This window comes from Schistocerca serialis, chromosome 6, assembly GCF_023864345.2.
Source record: "Schistocerca serialis cubense isolate TAMUIC-IGC-003099 chromosome 6, iqSchSeri2.2, whole genome shotgun sequence".
Lineage (NCBI taxonomy): Eukaryota > Metazoa > Arthropoda > Insecta > Orthoptera > Acrididae > Schistocerca > Schistocerca serialis.
In genome coordinates, this window is record NC_064643.1 from 184,258,720 (window position 1) to 184,266,580 (window position 7,861).

General features: G+C 44.3%; 1 pseudogene; it reads left to right on the forward strand.

Annotated features, from left to right (window-relative positions):
• Nucleotides 1-7,026: 7,026 nt before the first annotated feature.
• On the forward strand, nt 7,027-7,147 carry LOC126485251 (5S ribosomal RNA; annotated as a pseudogene).
• Nucleotides 7,148-7,861: the final 714 nt, after the last annotated feature.

Sequence of the window (7,861 nt, forward strand, 5' to 3'; positions counted from 1 at the left end):
CACATCACAGTTCTTGATGAGCCAGGAGCGTGAAGGCAAACGTGTTCGTCGATCCAGTTGGGACAAGGAATATTTTTGAGTGAAGGTCTGGCAGTAAAGTACCATTATTTCCATTGGCCTGTCGAATTTCCAGCCGCAAATAATGCCTTCTGTTTCGAGGAGAGTCAAAGACCTTTTATAACCGTTGTAATGCTACGCAGAACAGTCATACTGTAAGTAGGCTGTTTAGTTTTTTTTTATGTTGGCAACGCCAGGTAGCGCTCTGTATGTGCTGTGTGCAGTCTGTGGCTGGTTGGACTTATTGTTGGAATATTCGCTTGTGTAGTGTTGGGCAGTTGGATGTGAACAGCGCGTAGCGTTGGGCAGTTTGAGGTGAGCCGCCAGCGGTGGTGGATGTGGAGAGATAGATGTCAGGGTTTTGCGATGTTAATATGAACGGGCGATCTGGACGTATGTCCGTCAGAAAAAGGAAATTTGTCAAAACAGATGTCAAGCATTTATATATATATTATGACTTTTGAACACTATTAAGGTAAATACATTGTTCTCTATCAATATCTTTCATTTGCTAACTATATGCCTTTCAGTAGTTAGTGCCTTCAGTAGTTAGAATTTTTTATTTAGCTGGCAGTATTGGCGCTCGCTGTATTGCAGTAGTTCGAGTAGCGAAGATTTTTGTTTGGTAAGTGATTCATGAAGGGTATAGGTTATTATTAGTCACGGCCATTCTTTTGTAGGAATTATTAAAAGTCAGATTGCGTTGCGCTAAAATATTGTCTGTCAGCTCAGAAGTGATCAAAATAAGTAAAGAGAAAACTGAGTACGTTCAGTTTTACTCAGCCGTTTCTGTATCAAATAACTTAGAAGTTTACCAGCATAGTCTTTCTTTACAAGCAAAGGGGAAGTGTCATAAGTATGTTCCATTTTGTGAACTTGCCAGGGAACATTAATCAATCAACTACAGTTTAGCTGAATATGTCACTGGCTGATTCGCACAGTAATTCAGTATTTATTTCTGCATACATCAAAAAATCTTCCCAGGTCTCGGGATTCAACATTCCTCCACAATAGTTGTATATGCGTGTGTAGACATGCATACACACACACACACACACACACACACACACACACACACACACACATGCACGCACGAAGAATTACATGAAGTACAGAAAAATTGATAGTAAAACTGCAGAAAATAAATGACTTTTTTGGGTTATCTTCAAGACACCTTGCGCTATTTACAGTAGGAGAGTTTAAGCTTCCTTGTTTCAAGACTCTTGTGTTTCATATATTGTACCTAGTGGAAGCAGTGAACTCATAATAATGCTCTTGTTGTCTTGCAAACGTCCCCATCTGTTGACTCAGGGATCGAGACGTAGCTGGACGATCCGTTACAGCCATACGGATGAGATGCCTGTCATCTCGACTGCTAGTGATACGAGGCCGTTGGGATCCAGCACGGCGTTCCGTATTACTCTCCTGAACCCACCGAGAATAAAGACTATAAGACTATAAGTTTGTATCGTACTGTTTCTAACGCAAGCATTAAAAGCTGATGTCCTTCCTCACTGGACATGGCATTTTTCTTTTCTAGTTGTATCACGTTCATGGATGTGGAAATTTGTACGTATTGATACTACTGACAGAAGATAGCTACATTGTGAACAAAGGAGCAAAAGTGCGTTTCCTTGGAGCCAGAAAAGATACACTACTGGCCATTAACATTGCTACACCACGAAGACGACTTGCTACAGACGCGAAATTTAACCGACAGTAAGAAGATGCTGTGATATGCAAATGATTAGCTTTTCAGAGCATTCACACAAGGTTGGCGCCGGTGGCGACACCTACAACGTGCTGACATGAGGAAAGTTTGCAACCGTTTTCTCATACACAAACAGCAGTTGACCGGCGTTGCCTGGTGAAACGTAGTTGTGATGCCTCGTGTAAGGAGGAGAAATGCGTACCATCTCGTTTCCGACTTTGATAAAGGTCGGATTGTAGCCTTTCGCGATTGCGGTTTATCGAATCACGACATTGCTGCTCGCGTTGGTCGAGATCCAATGACTGTTAGAAAAATATGGAATCGGTGGGTTCAGGAGAGTAATACGGAACGCCGTGCTGGATCCCAACGGCCTCGTATCATTAGCAGTCGAGATGACAGGCATCTTATCCGCATGGCTGTAACGGATCGTGCAGCCACGTCTCGATCCCTGAGTCAACAGATGGGGACGTCTGCGAGACAACAACCATCTGCACGAACAGTTCGACGACGTTTGCAGCAGCACGGACTATCAGCTCGGAGACCGTGGCTGCGGTTACCCTTGACGCTGCATCACAGACAGAAGCGCCTGCGATGGTGTACTCAACAACCAACCTGGGTGCACGAATGGCAAAACGTCATTTTTTCGGATGAATCCAGGTTCTGTTTACAGCATCATGATCGTCACATCCGTGTTTGGCGACATCGCGGTGAACGCACATTGGAAGCGCGTATTCGTCATCGCCATACTGGCGTATCACCCGGCGTGATGGTATGGGGTGCCATTGGTTACACGTCTCGGTCACCTCTTGTTCGCATTGACGGCACTTTGAACAGTGGACGTTACATTTCAGATGTGTTACGACCCGCGGCTCTACCCTTCACTCGATCCCTGCGAAACCCTACATTTCAGCAGGATAATGCACGAACGCATGTTGCAGGTTCTCTACGGGGCCTTTCTGGTTACGGAAAATGTTCGACTGCTGCCCTGGCCAGCATATTCTCCAGATCTCTCACCAATTGAAAACGTCTGGTCAATGGTGGCCGAGCAACTGGCTCGTCACAATACGCGAGTCTTTACTCTTGATGACCTGTGGTATCGTGTTGAAGCTGCATGGGCAGCTGTACCTGCACACGCCATCCAAGCTCTGTTTGACTCAATGCTCAGTCGTATCAAGGCCGTTATTACGGCCAGAAGTGGTTGTTCTGGGTACTGATTTCTCAGGATCTATGCACCCAAATTACGTGAAAATGTAATCACATGTCAGTTCTAGTATAATATATTTGTGAAATGAAAACCCGTTTATCATCTGCATTTGTTTTTGGTGTAACAATTTTAATGGCCAGTAGTGTACTTAACGTGCGTCCCTTTTTGTAAATAAACTGTGTAAGTTGTACGTCGGATACAGCCAATGACTGCCTCTGGGGAGCACCGTAGACGCATATCACGATGGGAAGCACGTCACGTTCCGTGTGAAGCACAGACTCCATTCTGAGCGTGCCCAAGCCACGACAGAGACAATGTATTACGATGAGGAACGGCGGCTTTACTGCTCCTTGTCCCGGAAGCGTGGTCCAGATCTGGGTGTCGGGAGTGGAAAGCCTCTCTTTGAAGAGAACTTGCGTTACCCCTACTTTTAATGTGCCAAATATGCTTAGGTGTTACTTAATAATAATGATAAAAATAGAAAACATTTGAACTAATTTTACATCAGTACTTGGAAGAATATGATTATAATTTTCCTACATTTCTGCAAAATTGTGTTTACAATTTTCGGTTTCTTAGGCTAACTCAAAGTCACAAGTCAATGTCGCAAAAGCAGAAACAATAACGTACGAATTAAGAAGGTGTTATTTACACAGATGATACAAAAGATACTAAATTAATGACATGTAGAGTGTTTAAAAGCGGAAGTATTACAGGTTCTGTCGTTCAGAAATAGTTACATTAAATAAAAACAAGCAGGTACAGTTAACTACTGACGAAAAATTTTGAGCTTACAATTTCAGTCTACTGTTAGTAACTTTAAGTGATTTAACGGAGAGAGGAAATGGAAACAGAGTTTCGTCGATAAATTCACATTCTGCGTCATGTGAGTGATTTTCCGCTAAAAGATCATTAGCGAAGACTGAATCTACATGAACATCTACGTCTGTACTCCGCAAGACACCTCGCGGTGTGTGGCGAAGAGTACTTTTGTGTGCCACTGGCACCTTTCCCCTTCCGCTGTTGCAGTCGTGTGTCGCGCGGCTACCCCCGTCGGGGGTTGGAGTCCTCCCTCGGGCATGTGTGCGTGTGTTGTCCTTAGCGTAAGTTATTTGGATTAAGTGGTGTGAAAGCCTAGGGACCGATTTCCTCAGCAGTTTGGTCCCATAGGAACTTACCACCACTACCACCGCAGTCGTTTGTGGTTCTCGGATAAGCATCCGTGTGGGCTCGAATTTTATCTTCACGGTCTTTTCGCGAGATGTTGAGAACGGTGAAGGGTCTCTGCTGAGCCTCTTCATGATTTTGCCATACCACACAGCTTCGTTTGTTTGGCACCTCAATTGTTGGTGCAAATGGTCTATTAACCTAGATGTAAAGAAGAAAAGGGAAAAGACTGAGCAACTGAGTGTGTATGTGGTGGCCACAGTACATTATGTTGTTGGTACTTGTCGGAGTCCCACACGCGTGTTTCATACATTTAAGTGCCATATTTCAGTGTATCTATTCTTTCCTTTTCTTGTCCGAACAATTGATTGTATGAATGAGGTTGTGCAAGGATTTCAGTGTGTAGATCCGTGGGAGTATAGTAGTCTGTCACTGTGTCAGAGCAGCCAACTGTAGGAAACAGGTACCAGGTAGCAAAGAGGTTTCTGTTTACCTTGGACGAACCTTTTGTATAGGTTGGCACCATAACAGGGGTTCCTCTAACCACTTCAGTAGGTACAGGGAGCGGTTTTTGGTTGGGGAGCGCATGCTCGCGGGGTATTCCGTGGGACGCGAGACGGGTGAAACTCACTTTTCGATGAGAAGTTAATGCTGCGTTTTATGTAAGTTTTTCAAAGCTAGTCAAAGTATATATGAAGGTAGTATCTGTTTCCGAAAGAACAGATACCATTGATGACCATGCAGCTTCTCTAGAATGATATGATTATCAAATCGGCACCCTAGCTGCAAGCAGGCGTTGATATACATCATTGGGGACATTTTGAAAATGTGTGCCCCGACCGGGACTCGAACCCGGGATCTCCCTGTGAGCCGGAGATCCTGGGTTCGAATCGCGGTCGGGGCACACATTTTCAACATGTCTCCAATGATATATATCAACGCCTGTTTGCAGCTAGGGTGTCGAGTAAATAATCATTTCATTCTAGTCAAAGTAACTGATTCCATTCGTCGTTCATAGTTTATTATCGTGTGTGACAAATTTTGCTTCCTAAATCGCGAGCGTTAAATACGTTAAAATCCAGGCACGGTGTAATCTATTGTTCAGTTGAACTGTTAATCAATCACGTGGAGCCGTGTTGAGTTTATCGTGATTTAGTTCATTTTGTTTAGTATCCCTTTCGCGAGAGCATGTATATTACGTTTGATTTTCGTGACTCTATGACTGAACTTTGTGCAATTCGTCTCACTTGGTAACTTTCTTTCTGCACACTTTTGTTTGTGAGGACCACGTCGTCGTGATCTAGTGAGAAAGTTTACGGTGCCAAGGCCATAGTGATCTTTCGCTGTAGAATATCTGAATTAATCATGATTCTTAATTATGCTTAATTTTTATAGCAATTCACTTCAAATAGAAATTTTATTCATTACCCCGCATGTTTAAATCAAGGGAGCAGCCCATCTTGCTACCCACTTGTGCTGTGGTGAACATTTTTAGTTGTTTTCCTTCCTGTTACTCTTTCAAGTGTTTGTGAATGTAAGTGTTCTTGATTAAACCATCCTTTGACTATTCCTCTTCTATAGATCATAGATCTTGCAGGGTACTCCGAAGTACATGGGTTGTTTGGGGGAGGAGACGAGACAGCGAGGTCATCAGTCTCATTGGATTAAGGGAGGACGGGGAAGGATGTCAGCCTAGGAACCATCGCTGTATTTGCCTGGAGCGACTTAGGAAAATCACGGAAAACGTAAATCAGGATGGCCGGACGCGGGATTGAACCATTGTCCTCCCGAATGCGAGTCCAGCGTGCTAACCATTGCGCCACCTCGCTCGGTCTCCGAAGTACAGTTCTAGGGTTAATTAATAGGCGACGTTATAGATTGCAGGCAACAGCAATCTTATTACTCACTATAGACGTTCATGCGTGTAATTAAATTTAGCGGTCTGACAGATGTTCCATTGCCAGAATTTTTGTGTACGCTCTCACTGCTAAAATTCGACTCCGTGCTTCATCCAGCTCTGATGTACGGCACATCCTACAGCATTCCGTTTACGCGACAGTTGTATTGACGCCATACTTTACTCCCCATATTCAGATTAATTGTAAAGATACTCCTTAATTGTAAAGATACCTTTCAACGTGAAGCATTATATTGGTTGACTCTTCTAGGATCATATGCTCTCGTGAATTTTAACAGTAGAACATACCATGTTGCAGAATGCCTCTCTTGCGGCGTCTATTACTGGAGCTTTTTGATTGTCTCTGTGAAGCTTTCTTGCTTGTTAAATGATGCACCTGTAACGAAGCGTGCTGCTCTTTTTTCCTACCTTCTCTATTCCCTGCAACATCGGTACAGTGAGTCTCATCGTGGTCACTACTGTATAAGCTGGAGTCTACTTCTTGCTATATTACTTGTAATAAGTACTCGAATGCTTGCAGAAATGCAGGTTGAGTTAATCTTCTGTTTGTTGTGTGATCTTGTTCACTAATCATTTCAGATCCTGTCCAGCTTTCCTACGGCAACAGCTGGCGCACGCCTCTGTAGCCCACCTCTGCTTACCGTTGTGTACAAGTCGAACGCAACACTTCCAGTGACTGGTCTGCAGTTGTGTACTCACACATTGAAAGGCCTTTCTCTTTATGTATTCGCAGTACGCTACATTAGATTATGTTACACATCAATTGCCTTTCCCTGCACCAAGCCTCAGTGTTCTGCAGGTCCTCCAACATTTCGGTACATTTTTTTAGATTAGCGTCTTCTCTGTATACAACACCGTCATCCCCAAAAAGTCTCGTAAAACTCCCGACAATATCTACTACTGCTTTCTTAATCTCCAGGTTGTCTCATGTTTACTAATCTAATTTTCGCAGGTCTGAACACAATAAGAGGCAACGGCCGTACCGCAGTGAATACACCGGTTCCCGTCAGATCACCGAAGGTAAGCGCTGTTGGGCGTGGCCAGCACTTGGATGGGTGACCGTCGGGGCGGCCATGCGCTGCTGTTGCCAATTTTCGGGGTGCACTCAGCCTCGTGATGCCAATTGAGGAGCTACTCGACCGAACAGTAGCGGCTCCGGTCAACGAAAACCACCATAACGACCGGGAGAGCGGTGTGCTGACCACACGCCCCTCCTATCCACATCCTCAGCCGAGGATGACACGGCGGTTGGATGGTCCCGATGGGCCACTTGTGGCCTGAAGACGGAGTGCTTGCTTTACTTGAATACAATACGAGACACGCTCCAGATCAGTCCCCTGAAAGAAACTGTGGAGCAAGACATTGCTTCGTGTTTTCGCAGAAAGCTGATTTACTATAGCATCTTTCAATCCGTGTCACCTCGCTGTTAGATGACGACTTGTTTATTCTACATGTACATGTATACTCTAAGAAGCACTGTGAAGTACAAGACAGAGTCTGCTTCCTATTTTACATCGTATGGTTCCATCCAGCCCAATCCGCGTGTGGGGCGAGGGATAAATAAATGCCTTTGTGAGCGGTGATCCGTGGTCCCTACGACAGGTATTCTTAAGGGCTTGTAGTATGCTTTTACATTCTTCACTTAACAATGGTTATAAGGTTTCGAACGATAGTTTGGCGTCCATGTTGAAACGTCTGTCAGTTCAGTTTGTATAGCAAGTCCATGACGCTCTACAAACATGTAACCATTCGTAATGCCGTTCAGTGTATACGGTGAGTATCCCTTGTTAGCCCTATTTCCTAT